The following is a 16,476-nucleotide window of genomic DNA, read 5'->3' on the forward strand; positions in this document are numbered from 1 at the left end:
TGTGATATGTTGTTGTGTGTTTTTTGTTTGTTTTTTTTGAGTTTTGCTTAAGTCAATATTGAAGAACAAATATCACAGATCATTTGTCACTCTCTCACAAAATGTCTTTACTTAATTGCACTTCAGCCCTTTTCCATTACCTATCCACCAAGGGATGCTGTAGGAAACATCTAAAAGAAACATGATATTGCAAGGATGCTGTAAGGGTTCCATTTGCTGTTTTACCTAGTGTCTTGTATGTTTTTTCTGAATTTTTTTTACATTATGAATTCTACCACTAATCATATTTACCTCATTCCTTTGGTCAACTAGAAGTTTAGAGTCAAATCTGCAACTTAACCTTGTAGTGGATTGAAATGTGTCCCTCAGAAAGGTATGTTCAAGTTTCAAACCCCAGGTACCTGTAAATGGAACCTTATTTGGAAATAGGGTCTTTGCAGATGTAATTAAGATAAAGTCATACTGGATAAGGATGGGCCATAAATTCAATTACTGGTGTCCTTCTAGGAAAATAGGACAGAGAGATTCAGAGGTGACACATGGGGGAAGAAAGCCATATGATGACAAAGGAAAAGATTAGAATGATACAGCTACAAACCAAGGAATGCCAGAGATTGTTGGAAGCCACCAGAAGCCAGGAAGAGGTAAGGAAGGATTATTCCCTAAAGCATTCTTAAGGAGCCTGTGCCTGCTGATTTCAGATTCCTAGCCCCTAGCTCCTTGAGAAAATAAATTTCTATTGTTTTAAAACACTCAACTTTTGGTTATTTATTCTGGCAACTGTTAGGAACTAATAGAAGTTTTTATACTGATAAATGGCACCGCTATACCAAATTCCCAAAAATGTGGAAGTGGTTTTGGAATTAGATAATGGGTAGTAGTTGGAAGAATTTTGAGGCATATGATAGAAAAAGTCTAGATTTCCTTAAAGAGATTGTTGGTAGAAATGTGAACATTAAAGGAGATTCTGGAAAGGGCTTAGAAAGAATTGAGAACCATAGAGAAATCTTCTTTCTTAGAGAATGCATATATTATCATGAACAAAAAGTTGATAGAAATATAAATGTTAAAGGTAATTCTGGTGAGGTCTCAGAGGAAATGATAGACATGTTCCTGGACACTAGAGAAAGGCAACCCTTGTTATAAATTAGCAGGAACTTTGCTTAATTATCTTCTACTGTTGGGTGGAAAGCAAAACTTGTAAGTGATGAACCTGAATATTGAGCTAAGGAGATTTCCAAACAAAGTATGGGAGGCACAGCCTGTTTTCCCTTGCTGTTTATAGTAAAACTAGAGGCCCGGTGCACAAAATTCATGCATGGGGCGGGGGTATTGTCCCTCAGCCTAGCCTGCACCCTCTCCAATCTGGGACCCCTCGAAGGATTTCCTACTGCCGGTTTACAGGGACCGGGCCTAAACTGGCAGTTGGACATCCCTCTTGCAATATGGGACTGCTGGCTCCTAACTGCTCACCTGCCTGACTGCCTGACTGATTGCCCCTAACCACTCTGCCTGCCAGCCTGCTTGCCCCCAACTGCCCCCCCACTGCCAGCCTGCTTGCCCCCAAATGCTCCCCCACCAGCCTGCTCACCCCCTACTGCCCCCCATGCCAGTGTGCTCGCCCCCAACTGCCCCCCCTGCTGGCCTGCTCACCCCCACCTTCCTCCCCACTGGCCTGCTCACCTCCAACTGACCCTCACTGATGTCCTGCTCGCCCCCAACTGGCCCCCCTGTTGGTCTGCTTACCCTCAATGGCCCTGCCCCCCACCAGCCTGATCACTCACAACTGTCGTCCCATCCTGGCCTGATCACCCACAACTGCCCTCCCCTCTTGGCCTCTAACTGCCTCTACCTCGGCCCTGCCACCATAGCTTTGTCCAGAAGAACGTCCGAAAGTTCTCCTGGAAGGTCTCCCAGTCTAATTAGCATATTACCCTTTTATTAGTATAGATAGAGGCCCGGTGCACGGGTGGGGGCAAGCTGGTTTTCCCTGAAGGGTGTCCTGGATCAAGGTGGGGGTTCCTTTGGGGTGTGGGTTGGCCTGGGTGAGGGGCCTGTGGTGGTTTGCAGGCTGGCCACGCCCCCATGGGGTGAGGGTCCCCGCTGGGAGGGAGTGGCCAACCTGGGTGAGGGGCTGAGGGCCGTTTTCAGGCTCGCCAAACCCCCTTCAGGGTGGGGGTCCCTGCTGGGGTGCCTGGCCAGCCTGGGTGAGGGGCTGATGGCTCCCAGCCCCTCCTTTTTTTTTTTTTTTTTTTTTTCAGCGCCTCCTTGAGCGGAGGCCAGGGCCCACTGGAAGCAGGTATCTGGGATTTATTTATCTTCTATAATTGAAACTTTGTAGCCTTGATCAGAGGCCAGGGCCAGCCAGGGCAGGTGGGAAGTTTGGCTTCCTTCATCACTGGGGGCAACCGAAGCCTCCTGCTTGCTCCAGCTCCGTGGCCACTACCATCTTTGTTGGGTTAATTTGCATACTCTCTCTGATTGGCTGGTGGGTGTAGTGGAGGTACGGTCAATTTGCATGTTTCTGTTTTATTAGTGTAGATGTGAGAGGGAAGAGGTAAGTGGAGGAAGAAGCTACTAAGGAAAAATGAACCAGAACTTAATGATTTTGAAAATTCTCAGCCTTCAGATAGCAAAAAAAAGAAAAAAGAAAAAGAAAAAAGAAAATGCTCTGGGAAGAACATCAAGGGTATAGCTGGACAACCTTCTGCTACCTAGGCTTGTGAATGTGACCCATGGATCCAGTCAACCTTCTCAACAGAAGCCAGGAATACAAATGGATTTATCTAGAAAGAGCTGTGGAGAACCCTCTTTTCTGATGGTTTGGACCCTTATAGAGTGCACAGGAGACCCACAAGTTTCTTCAGAATGTTATACCAGCAGGAAGAGAGACAGAATGAAATAAAGGCTGTCAGACTTCCAAAATTTATTATGGATACAAACATGTGTTATTCTTCAAGGAAAATGAAGAATGATTCCTGTTATGGACTGAATTGTGTTTCCCCAAAATTCATATCTTAAAGTCCTAATCCCAGTATCTCAGAATTTGACTATATTTGGAGATAGGACCTTTAAATTAAGTCAACAGATATGACTGATGTTCTTAGAACAGTTTAGGCTACAGGCACACACAGAATAAAGACCATGTGAAAACATGGAGAAGGCAGTCATCTACAAACCAAGGAGAGAGGCCTCAGAAGAAACCAAACCTGCCAACATCTTGATGTTGAACTTCTAACCTCCAGAACTGTGAGAAATAAGTGTCTGTTATCTAAGTTACCAGTGAGTGGTATTTTGTTATAGTAGCCCTAGCAAACTAGCCCATGGTGTAAGCGAGGAGGAGGGTGCTTCCTATAGGTTTATGAACTGAATTGTGTATCCCCCACCACCATCCCCAAATTCTACATGTTGAAGCCTTAACCCCCAATGTGACTGAATTTGGAGATAGAGCCTTTAAAGAGGTAATTAAGATTAAATTAGGTCATAAGTTGGAGCTCTAATCTAATAGGACTTGTGTTCTTATAAGAAGAGGAAGAGACACCAGTGATGCATGAGCACAGAGAAAAGGCCATGTGAGAAGACAGCCACCTGCAAGCAGAGGAAAGAAGTCTGGGGAGAAACCAACTCAGCTAGCATCTTGATCTTGGACTTCTAGCCTCTAGAACTGTGAGAAAATAATTTCTGTTATGTTAGCCACCCGCAGTGTGGTATTTTGTTATGGTATCTGTAGAAAACTAATACATGGAGTAAGTGAGGAGGGTCCTACATGCAGGCTCCTGGCCAAGATAATTATCAACACTATTTTCATTGCAACTTTCCTTCCTCTGTACTCACTACCTCCTGGGGCTTTCCACTACTCCCAGGGAGCCATGCCTCCTTCTGACAAGGAATATACGCCTTGTCACTTACACCCTTAACAGACAGGAATAATGACATTTCTCTTATGTCACCCAGAAACTTGTGCTACGAATAACAAAAAGCCTCATTTGATGCTTGAGGATTGATTCTTGAGTTCTCTAGTCCTTCACTTGAATCAGAAGATCTTAACTTCATGGAACCCGTGAGTGCAGAGGTTCATAGCTGGGCTTTAGGAGCTTACCCACAGCTTTCAACAAACTCTCAAAGGGACTCATAGCACTAGAAGGTTAAAAAACATATAAGCTTTGATGTTGACTTTTATTAAACCTTTCTCCCCAATACTGATGTTATATAGGTCAATTCACATGCAGTAATGTAACAAGTTCTTTATTAGTTTAAGTTCTCCCATCACATTTAGACACTGGATAAGCTTCTAAATCTGAGCTACAACTTTATTTGTTAAGTGAGTATTGTTGTAGGTTTATTGTCCTCAGCTTCATGAGCTGTATTTTATAAAGCACAGCTGCAAGAAACAATACGAGTTTGGATATTTGCCCATGAACATTCCCAAAATAAAACCATACTTAAAAGACATTGTGGATTCAAGGTCCTTTTATTGTTTCAAAATTGCTTTGCCCTGGCCAGGTGGCTCAGTTGGTTGGAGCATCATCCCATACACAAAAAGATTGTGAGTTTGGTTCTGATCAATGCTTCTCTCTCATCTATGTCTCTCTCTCTCTCTATCTTCTCTCTCTCTCTCTCTCTCTCTCTCTCTCTCTCTCTCTCCTTTTCTCTCTCTATTGGTGATGAAAAACATATCCTGGGGGATAGGATTTTTTAAAATATTCTATTTTCTATTTATAAACAATACAGTGAAAAAAATAAATACAGTGGATCATTTTCATTGTGTTGTAGGTTAGTAAGATCTAGAGAAAACATTCAGTGAAAGAGTTGAAATTCTCAATCTCTGCCACCTACAAATGAACTCTCTAAGTACATAGTTACATTTAAGAGATAAATCCAGTTTTCTCTAACCAAATTCTTTTTTATGCTAACATAAATTTCTATAAGAAATTTCATTTCGATCACTTCATAGAAACATAAAATACCAATTTTTGTATTAGAAAAAAATATTGTCAGTCAAATCTTTTTTCCATTGCCCTCTAGCTAAAACTTTCTCTATATTCTCATTGACCTAAAATAAATTACCTAAAATAAATCTCACAGAACTATCCTATCTAATAAAAGAGTAATATGCAAATTGACCATACCTCTGCTACACCCACAAGCCACGCCCACCATCCAATCAGGAGTGAGTATGCAAATTAACCCAACCAACATGGTTGCAGCCATGGAGCGAGCAGGAGGCTTGGGTTTCCCCAGCAATGGAGGAAGACAAGCTTCCCTCACACCCTGGCCAGCCCTGGACTCCGCTCAAGGCTACAAAGTTTCAATTATAGAAGATAAATAAATCCCAACAAAAATGGCAGCAGCCACAGAGCTGGAGAGAGCAGGAGGCTTGGGTTGCCCCTGGCGATGGAGGAAGCCAAGCTTTCCACCTGCCCTGGCCTGCCCTGGCTTCCACTCAAGGCTACAAAATTTTAATTATAGAAGATAAATAAATCCCAGATACCAGGGCCTCCACTTGGGTTGTCGGGGGGGGAGGGGGGACGTGGCCAGCCTGCAAACCACCACAGGCCCCTCGCCCAGGCCACCCCACGCCTTAAGGGAACCCCCACCCTGACCCGGGACACCCTTCAGGGCAAACCAGCTGGCCTCCACCTGTGCACCAGGCCTCTATCCTATCTAATAAAAGAGTAATATGCAAATTTATAATCACTCCAACACACAAGATGGTTGCCCCCCATAAGGACACAAGATGGCCATCACAAGATGGCCAGCAGGGGAGGGCAGTTGGGAGGGACCAGGCTAGCAGAGGAGGGAAGTTATGGGTGACAGGGCATGCAGGGAAGGGCAGTTGGGGGTGATCAAGCCTGCAGAGGAGGGCAGTTAGGGGTGACCAGGCCTGCAGGGGAGGGCAGTTAGGGGTGACCAGGCCTGCAGGGGAGGGCAGTTAGGGGTGACCAGGCCTGCAGGGGAGGGCAGTTTGGGGCAATCAGGCTGGCAGAGGAGCAGTTAACCATCAATAGGCTGGCAGGGGAGTGGTTAGGGTGTGATCAGGTTGGCAGGAAGAAGCGGTTAGGGGCAATCAGGAAGGCAGGCAGGCGAGCAATTGGGAGCCAGCAGTCCTGGATTGTGAGAGGGATGTCCCACTGCCCGTTTAGGCCCGATCCTAAATGGGCAGTCAGACATCCCTCGAGGGGTCCCAGATTGGAGAGGTTGCAGGCTGGGCTGAGGGACACCCTCCCACCCGCATGCACAAATTTCATGCACTGGGCCTCTAGTCTCTAATAAGCGGGGAATAGTATTAGAATAAGGAGTTAACATTGTGGGTCCAAGAAAACATTTCCTTTAGCTAAACAGGGCATAATCTTGAGAAATACTTGTCCTGCATACCCTGCAATAGTCTCACCACACCCGTGGCCCTCAGGAGTGTTGGAGAAATGGTGTCTGTGTCTCCCTCACTTCTCAGACCCAGATGTGCACAGAGGCAGAGAAACAAAGTCAAACACAGCCTACCCCTTTGATCTTTTCTCTAAGGAGACTTAGAGAATGTCCACACCCCAGACCTTGGCTGAGGAAAAACATCCCATTGTCTGAGGCAAAAGGACATCGCGTCATTTCATCCTGTGCCTGGAAAGGCAGCTTGAAACAAGTCATCCTGATTCTAGAGACGTGAGACTCTTCCCAGCTGCGCCATGACTTGTTTTCAGTTCCTGGGCAAATTGCCCAGTTTCCTCTGCTCCCAAATTTCCCCAACTGCAAAATAGAGATAATTCTTGTTACCTTTCTCTTGTGGTGTTCTGAAAACTAAACAGGGCAAAGGTTTGTAACGTGCTTGGAGGTAATTGTTGAAGGCAGATTTACCTAGAAATAGAGGTGGGATTTTTATTTATTTTTGTTGTTGGTTTGCTTTTGGCCTGAATTTGGCATAAATGCAGAAAATCTAAATTAAATTACATTACAATCATTTACTCCATGTTGATGAAGCACTTACAGTAGGCAAAGCACTGTGCTAGGCACATGGAGAATAGAGAAGGGTCACATTTCTACCCTCAACGAGCTCATAGCTCACTCAGGAGGTATTATAGCCTGGAGGTTGAATAACTCAACACAGCCCCATGCTATAGATAAATTGCTAAAGCTCAGAAAGGTTATATACTTTGCCTGAGGTCATACAGTTAGGAAGTGGTTAAGCCAGGATGCAAACACAGGATGTGTGGCCTCAAAGCGTGCATACTTTATTTACCACTATACACACTTCCCTCAAGTGGGAACATACTAATACTCACCTCATATAGATTGTGAGGACCAACTGCAATAATGCATTAAAAAAATGTTAGCAGCCCCAGCCAATTTGGTTCAGTGGATAGAGTGGTAGCCTGCATACTGAAGGGTCCCAGGTTCGATTCTGGTCGAGGACATATGCCCGGGTTTAGGGCTCAATCCCCAGTAAGGGGCGGGAAGGAGGCAGCCAATCAATGATTTTCTCTCATCATTGATGTTTCTATTTCTCTCCCCTGTCCCTTCCTTTCTGAAATCAATAAAAATATTTTTTTTAAAAAATGTTAGCACAGCCCTAGCAGGTTTGGCTCAGTGGATAGAGTGTCGGCCCAAGGACCGAAGGGTCCCGGGTTCAATTTCTTTCAAGGGCACATACCTCAATTGCAGGCTCCATCCCTGGCCCTGGTTGGGTGAGTACATGAGACAACCAATCGATGTGTCTCTCTCACACCAATGTTTCTCTCTGTCTCTCCCCTTTCATTCCACTCTCACTAAAAATCAATGGGAAATATCCTCCGTTGAGGATTAACAACAATAAAAATGTTAGCACAGTGTATAGAGCATTATGAATGTGCAATAAATGTAGAAGTAGCAGTAGAGGAGATCAGACTCATATATAAATAACAAGAATGTCAAATCAAAAATAAATGCATGACTATTTATGGGGAAAATCCTTCTTATAAATCAATCATTATAGAAGGGGTTTCAGTAGGGAGTTGTGTTGGGGAAGAATAGTTTATGACCTGCAACATTTGTGGATCAGCATACAAGCCATCTGTAATAGGAGTGGTGCTCTATACATACGTAAATTTCTGAAGGTCATTTACAGAAAGGTTAAAGTATCTCAAGTACCCTGCTATTATTAAAATTCAGACTGTTTTCCTGAGAATAATTTCCAATTAAGCAATGTGGAAATGCATCTGCTACAATTCTTCTCTCCTTCCTTAACCCCCACCCTTAATTTCCTTTAGGAAGAAAAAACAGCATGGAGTTTCTTTTCAAAGTCTTAAAATAAAAATCCCCTAAAAAGGGATCCTGCTTATAAAACCTTTTAGAGCTGTTTGGAGGGGGGGGGGGGGGGGAAATGCATAAAGAGCCAAGCGCTTATATTCTGGCCAAGTTATGAGCTTCTGAGAACAAGAGCTTGAGGGGAAGACTGTTAACTCTCTCCCCGTTGGTTTGCACTGCTCATAAAGCTCATCGCTCCCTCGCGAGAGGCCAGCCTGCCAGAGAACTGCAGGAATCTGCAACAAAAACGATGACAGTCTGAAATACGCCAGCCCGGTGCCACCCTCCTAACTGGTCCGTCACCTCAGACCCTGACTAGTTGATAGAGCAGCAGAATTTCAACTCCAATAGTCTCAAATGTGTGTCTGTGCAAAGAAGCAAAGCTAATGAGGGAAGAGATTTAAAGAGTATTGGGAATTTGTCAAACTTTTATTCCCTGGCTGTGTGCAAAGAGGGGATTCAACTTCCATTTTCTGCCAAGGCTCTGAGTCCAGCCGCCTACCTGAAGGTAAATTTTAATAAGTTTACTGTATCATCTAATTGCATGTGCTTAACTGATTTGCATGATCTGATGAAGATATCTAAGATTTCTGCCTAATACAAAGCCATTCATTTATTTTTTTTAAACTTTTGTTTGATTTATAGAAAAGCTACTTAATAGGGAATTTTAACTCTTGTATTCATGTTTCCTTTTCTTCTCCAAGATTAAGTAGCAAGTACTAATAAATGATGGTTTTAGTATAGAGCAAGAATACAAATGTAGAATTGTTGTCAGCTAGAGTTGCATTCAGATCTTGGTTAAGTCTGAACCCTGAGCTATGTTTTGTAGAAATACTTCACTAATTATACTAAATAAATCATAATGAAAGTCTTTTAAAAAACTTTCAAATCAAAGTAATTTGTGCATTTTTTATATCTAAATCATGTGAAGTTACTCATCACCACCATTACCCCAGTCTGTACTTATCGGCAATGTAGAAATGGAATATTATGCTTTTCCAAAAGGTAGAAAAATCCCTAATACTATATTCATCCTTGATTATTTTTGTGACTATTTTTCCTTTCCTGATTCACTCTTATAGTTTTATGACAAATTGTCTCTTGTCTCCTCCTCTCATTTTTAAGATGTTTACACACATAACATAAAATTTCTCTAATTCCCAAGGATGTCTTATTTAAGAAGGGGAAAAAGAGGGAGGGGACTTAAAGAGCTAAAGAGGTTATGATAACTCTTATATTGTAAGGTACTATCATTTCTGGCTCTATCTTCTAAAATAAAAATTAAAATGCAAGTCATGCTCATTCATTCCTCCCGGTATTAGAGGTCACCCTGCAGGAGAAAACCACGCTTTCAGCTGCCGATCGATACTGCTGATAGTATAACCAAGAGGTACTGCAGAAAGAGTATCTCTCTCATACGGCCTTTAATCTGCAAAGTGGTTAAATATGTCACCTTGGCATTGTAGCTGAGCTCTCCTCTGGCCCAGGGCCGAAGCACACTGAATAGAAATGTTCCCTCGGTCCAACTCAGCAGAAGTCTTTTTTTTTTTTTTTTTAATTGCCCCCTTCTCATGGATACCAGCTTTTTCAGTTCACAGCTAAACCTTGATGGTTATGAAACATTGTTAACTAGGACTATTAAAAAAAAAGGACACCCATCTTGGGAAAGATTTAAGTACATATTTCTCTTCATTGAACAAGATCTAGCAAAGCAAAGCCATGGGTTTCGTCTGCTTATCATCCAATCAACTAATGCTGCTTTCCACATTTTGGAAAAGAATATGTACATGTTATTAATAAATCTTGCCTTTTTTTCTTTCAGGAAATGTCTATGCAGCCATTTAGCAATTAGAGTATTGGATTTCCTTTCCAGGTCCTTTGGGATATAATCCCCAATAGTTTCTCATGAGCAGTTTCACTTATCAACTAAGTAAAAATAATAAATAGCAATGAAAAAAATAAAATGAATAGTGATGTATCTGGACGACTCCAAAAAAAATATTCATTTTATTTTCCTCTTGACTGGGTGTTATTTTTTATTCAGTTGATTTGTAAGACTGCGCAAACACTGCTATTTTAGTGAAGTTTAGCACAATGTTCAGAACATGTTGGGAATCTTTCTTCACCAAGAACATAAACAAGTGTTGTTAAAAGACTTCAGGTGCCCTTTAACCTCACTATCATTCTGCAACAACCCTTAGCGAAGGAGAAGGGGGCCCCATAAATCCAGGAGAATTTCCCCAGTAGACCTGGCTGCCCAAGAGGTGCCTAACTAGGCCAGAGTCTCATTCATGCAGGGCCCACAGGGCATCTTCCCCCAAAATCTGAGTCTGCAAAGGTGGTCCACCTGGGGCTAGCCTGGTTTGTGTCCTGGGCATCAAAAGGTAGACAGCCCTATCCGTTTGGCTCAGTAGATAGAGCGTTGTCCTGTGGATGAAAGGGTCTTGGGTTTGATTCTAGTCAAGGGCACAGGCCCAGGTTATGGGATCGATCCCCAGTAGGGGGCATGCAGGAGGCAGCCAATCAATGATTCCCTCTCACCATTGATGTTTCTATCTCTCTTTCCCTCTCCCTTCCTCTCTGAAATATATATATTTTTAAATAGACAGAATTCTGGAGAACAGAGCGACTGTAGGTAGGTGGTATAATAAAGTGATAAGATCATGGACTCTGGGAGCATACCGACCTGGTTTACATCTGGGCTTTACCAGGCTCTGGACAAAGGACTCTTTGCGCCTCAGTTCCCTCATTTGTGGAAATAAGGGTCATAACATTAGCTGCCACCTCAGAAACATGTTGTAATAATTTAGTGAAGAAAACAGCTACTCCTGATATGAAGTAATCAATTGATCATAGCTATTATTAAAGCACTAGCCTACCTACAAGTCCTGATTGGAAAGGGAATTTGCACCAAGTTTTCCCTCAGGGTTTCTTCCTTATACGGACAAGCTTTGCTGTGTAATAAAATGTCAATGCCACGTCTCTGGCTCAGAGTCAGCACAGCAGCGTGGACAGAGCATGGGTTCAGATTCTAACACTCTTGAATTTGAATCCTGACTCTGCCTCTTACAGGTTGTGATGTGAGCTTGGCAGTCACATCATACCTCCAAGACGCAGGTTGCCCATTTATGAAGCAAATAGTGATAATACAACCCACAACTTGCGTTGTTGTAGGAATTAAATGAATTTTTTAATGTTAAATATAGCTCCTGGCAGAGTACTAAACACACAGTGTTTGGTTATGCACTTGCAATGATTTTTCTGGTAGTAAAACTGGGTATCATGAAAGAAATATTCTTTAAATTAATTATCTTTTTTTTTACCCAAAGAAATGAGAGAGAAAAAACCTGACACTACTGTATTCCCCTGGGGGCCTCAATGTGAAGCATGTATAACTGTGAGTCTTTATGCTTCATCAATTAGTTGATTCTTAATGGCCAAGTCAAATGAAACCAAAGAGTTTTCTGTTTCGGATTGCCATTAGGGAGAGTGAGAAGAAATGCTGCTTTGCAGTTAATTCTCTTCTATTGGCCCACTTGGACAGGGGAGAAGGCCCCCAGCATTTCTCCTTTCTTATCTTTTCTAAAGGCAAGAATAGGGGTTTTGACTTGCTCTAGGGGGTAGTTTTCTCTCTAACTGAAATTCAAACCAGAGGGTTTGGTTTTTGTTTTTGTAAACCTCTCCCCTATGTTCCTGTCATTGAAATGTCAGCTGCTTTTTCTGGCTACATGTAGCAGGAGCAGCCTGTCGTCATAGCAATGAAAGGGTATGGAGAGACTCGAGTTTCGTGGCCACTCTGTGAAACAACTCTTCGCCTCTTTAAAATCCTTCTTTAGAAATGCAGTCTCTAGTCCTGGCTTGTTTCCTTCCTATTATGCAACCATGTTATGTATACCGATTGCAGTAGTTAAATGTTTCCTTTAAAGATTCAATGAATAGATGTTAAGAAAATGAACAAGGAAACTACTAAAACGGTGGCCAGTTAACTGTGGAGTGCAAGGGAAAAACAACTGGGAAGGCAATGAAAGAGAAAGAAAAATGACCTCACTTCATAGCACATACTTCACACCCGGAATAAATCCATTTTCCCAGTTCCCACTGCCTCCTCCCAACTTCACGATGTGTAATAGTATGGTGGTTATCTAGGGGGATTCTGGGGCAGGCGGCCTGGCACTCATACTTGCTAGTTTGTTTATTGTATCCACTCTTTGCCTCCATTTTCTAATATGTAAAATAGAGATGATAACAATAGTCATACAATTATCTTGGGAATTGAATGAGATAGTGTATGTAAGGCTCTTATTACAGTATCTGACCAGTGGTAATGGCTGGCTGTTAAGCTTGACAAGCTTCAGTTCCCCCTAATTATTAAATGGAGATAACAGGAAATTCTTAAGACTGTAAGAGTAACTGAAATAATGACTTTAACTGCTCAGAGTGTAGTAGTTCTTTTAATGAGGTCTAACTCTAAAAAGAATGGCTTTTTCCAAGTTGGGATCTCCCAGGAATAAATGAAGGCCTCATAATTATCTATGCCAGTGATGGCAAACCTATGACACACGTGTCAGCACTGACACGCGTAGCCATTTCTGATGACACACGGCCACATGCTGAGGATGAAACATTTGCTGCTCCTGAGGATGAAACATTTGCGACTAGAGTCTTGGAGTTAGTTTTTTCCTCAAAGTGACACACTACCCGAGTTATGCTCAGTTTTTTGGCGAAGTTTGACACACCAAGCTCAAAGGTTGCCCATCACTGATCTATGCTAATAAATGGATAATATGCTAACTAGATTGGATAGACCAGACATCTTCCAGATGTCCTTCCGGACAAAGCCATGGTGGTGTGGCCCAGGCAGAAGCAGTTAGGGGCGATCAGGCAGACAGGCAGAGGTGGTTAGAAGTGATCAGGCAGGCAGGCAGAGGTGGTTAGAGTCAATCAGGCCATCAGGGAAGAGCAGTTAGGGTGACCAGGCCAGCAGAGGAGAGCAGTTAGGGGCAATCAGGCCGGCATGGGAGAGCGGGTAGGGGCAATCAGGCAGGCAGGCAGAGGCAGTTAGGTGTGATCAGGCAGGCAGGCAGGCAGGCAGGTAAACGGTTAGGAGCGGTGGTCCTGGATTGTGAGAGGGATGTCTGACAGCCAGTTTAAGCCCAATCCCACCTAAACTGGCAGTCAGACATCCCTCGAGGGGTCCCGGATTGGAGAGGGTGCAGGCTGGGCTGAGGAAACACCCCACCTCCCATGCACAAATTTCATGCACCAGGCCTCCAGTAATTGTATAAATGTGAACCGCTGAATTCCCAAAGAGAAAAAAAAGAAATGTGGTGTGTTTTTTACATTTATAAAGAGTAAAGAAGATTCTTCTCATCCTAATTAACATTCTCGTATTTCATGAAATAATTTTGTTAAAGCTTTCCATATGCATCTGTAAATCAGTGCCTTGTTCACTGGATCCACTCTGTACTTGTTTCATGCAAGGGTGTCATCAATCCTCTGAATGTTGTTTATAGAATATGTCTTAAAAAGCTGCTGATGCTGCACATTGGATCCCCAAGCAGGAATTCTCATTCTCTGGTGAGGATCTCTATATGTAATTGCTTACTCTGCTGCTTTTACCAGTGCTCTTTAAAAGGGCTTATTTGAATCCACTGTAGTCTGTAAAGTGTGGCTTTCTAAAATTGTTCAGTTTCAACATTTGCAATGAAGTCATACCTCAAGAATAATTACTAATCTGCTTTTAATATCTTTATATCCTTTTTTATTGTCATGGTGACCATCTTAAGAACAAAAATAAGCATTATTAGAGATCATCTTAGGCTGTTTCCATGAAATGGTACTTTGTTGTTCAAAATGAAGTAATTGAGAAAATGGCCTTTAATCTGAGAGACCTCGGAATTACTGGAACATAAAACAAATCCCTCTTTTTATAGCATGATTTTAGGGGGTGAAAATTTTCAAATTATATTTAATGTGCATTGTATATAACTATACACTGAAGTAAGTGCTAAGAAGGCAAAGCACTTTCGTTCTAAGAAAGTATATGAAGAGCCTGACCTCTGCTCAAGATCAGTGATGACTTTCCTTGATCCAAAGGTTAAATAAGGTTACCTCTGTGGTGTGGATGTGTGTGGATGTTGGATGGTGGTAGTTGAGGTGAGTGGATGCTGGCAGGAGGATTCCGAGAGGGCAAACACTTTGCACAAAGACCCTGCAGTAGGAGGGGTCATGGCCTATTCCAGGAACAAACAGGAGAAGGTCAGCTCCTCTGCACAAGGGGCAGAGCAGTGAGAAATGCAGATCCCCAGCAACTCCCCATAATGTCCTCTTACCTGAGTACTATAGGTGTTTATCCTCTCCTTGATTTGATGTGTATCTTTAACATCTTTGTTGAATTCTGGTTAGAGTTAAAGTTCCTATAGGCATGACCCATGTTTAACACACTAGCTCAGACCCACATGGTGAAAAGTTCAGTTAGGAAGAATGAAGGTCAGAGCTCCAGAAAAGCCTGTACTTTGAGTATATTATATACATGCACAGGGCTGGACATCTTGATGTCAGACAGTGGTGACTCAACCAAGAACTCGAAATAGAAGAGCATCTTTTTTTAATCCTTCAGATGACTTTAACCCCAAGCTGTAGAGCTCTCCCAAGAGACTCATCAATATTCTAAAAGCCCTAAAGCATCAGTGTTAACTCCAGATCAGGTAATAACAGGTATATGTTAGCCAAAATAAGACTAAAGGATTTTCTCTCTGATACCAAAGGCTTTGGCTATCATATAAAGACAGGGTGAAGGAGAATGGTCTGTTTGAGTCTGACTATGAAGCACTTACAATAATCATTTTGTTTACTACATTTCCCTGAAAGGAAATTTTTTCATAGTTATAATAATTACTAAAAATAGAAGCCTACAGGCTTCCTCTGATAAAAATGAATTCAACAGAAGATACCTGTCTTTACTTGGAAGTGTGAATGTACATACTCCAGGAAGTGATATGCCAATAGTAAGAAGAAAAATAAAATAATGGGGGAAATCTCTCCTTCTTCTAGGGTGTGTGGTATGTCTTTCACCTTGAGACCAGATAGGGTGAACAATCAAGTACTACCCATCTGCCTTGAAAACCAAACATGCAGAAGCAAGTTTCCTTGGTCCAGAAGAAGAGGAGGACTTGTTAAGTTTGGCTGAGGTTGCCCACCAAGGAGCCAATGACTGGAGAGGAACTCAGGCAAAATGAAGAAAATTCAGTTAGAAGGACTTGGAGAGATAACCCCCAGCACTGAAATGTCCTGGAGTCATTGAAATGGACAATACAGAGAGGGAAAACAATAGTCCCCAAGCCTGTTCCTCCCTTTGGAGGCATGGATGGCCACTCAAGTTCAGTGGTCAGACTGCTTGTTGCTACTTCATAACTGTAATGCTTGAGAGAAAAGGAAAGAGAAGGAAGGTAAAAAGAGAGGAGAGGTATAGTGAGATACAAAGTGCTCAGTGGAGACAGATGGTTAGGGTAAGTAGATTTAAGTGTCAAGGTAACACGAGGAACTTCAAAAATAACATTTACCATATTAAACGTAAATTTAAGTTAATGGTCTAAATTAATTATATTAATGTTCTTTAAAAGCTATAGAAACTGACTAAAAAGTACAAAAATCTACTCTGACCTAATCTTATTCTAATTTAAACTTCTAGAAACTATTATAGAAACTAAAATGAAACCAATGACAAATAAGAACTCAAAATGAACCAGATTATCCAAAGCCTATTCTGGGTTTTTGTGTACAAATTCACTTCTAACTCCAGATGGAGAGTGATGTTCTAGGGCAGTGGTCGACAAACTGCGGCTCTTGAGCCGCGGTTTGCCGCTCTGTTGACTGAGTTTGCCGACCACTGGGATAGGGGCTTAATCACAAGGAACAACAACAGCCTGTAATTATTGGAATCGAGAGACTAGGTCAGTGGTCGGCAAACTCATTAGTCAACAGAGCGGCAAACCATGGCTCGCGAGCCACATGTGGCTCGTGAGCCGCGGTTTGCAGACCACGGTTCTAGGGCAGTGGTTCTCAACCTTTCTAATGCCGCTAATCTTTAATACAGTTCCTCATGTTGTGGTGACCCCCAACCATAAAATTATTTTCGTTGCTATTTCATCACTGTAATTTTGCTACTGTTATGAATCGTAATGTAAATATCTGTGTTTTCCGATG

The 16,476-nt window shown here is 42.4% G+C and overlaps 1 protein-coding gene across 2 annotated transcripts in view; it reads left to right on the top strand.

The window, feature by feature from the left end:
• The window catches only part of SPARCL1 (SPARC like 1), a 64,242-nt gene that overhangs the window by 1,246 nt on the left and 46,520 nt on the right, over positions 1-16,476 (top strand). The window contains exon 1 of one of the 2 annotated variants that reach the window (XM_008143574.3): positions 8,424-8,779. The exons of the other annotated variant lie outside the window; for it this stretch is intronic. The gene's annotated coding sequence lies outside the window, so the exon portion shown is untranslated. Of the gene's footprint in view, positions 1-8,423; positions 8,780-16,476 lie in introns of those variants that run through there. 2 annotated transcript variants of the gene reach the window in all.

This window comes from Eptesicus fuscus, chromosome 2, assembly GCF_027574615.1.
Source record: "Eptesicus fuscus isolate TK198812 chromosome 2, DD_ASM_mEF_20220401, whole genome shotgun sequence".
Lineage (NCBI taxonomy): Eukaryota > Metazoa > Chordata > Mammalia > Chiroptera > Vespertilionidae > Eptesicus > Eptesicus fuscus.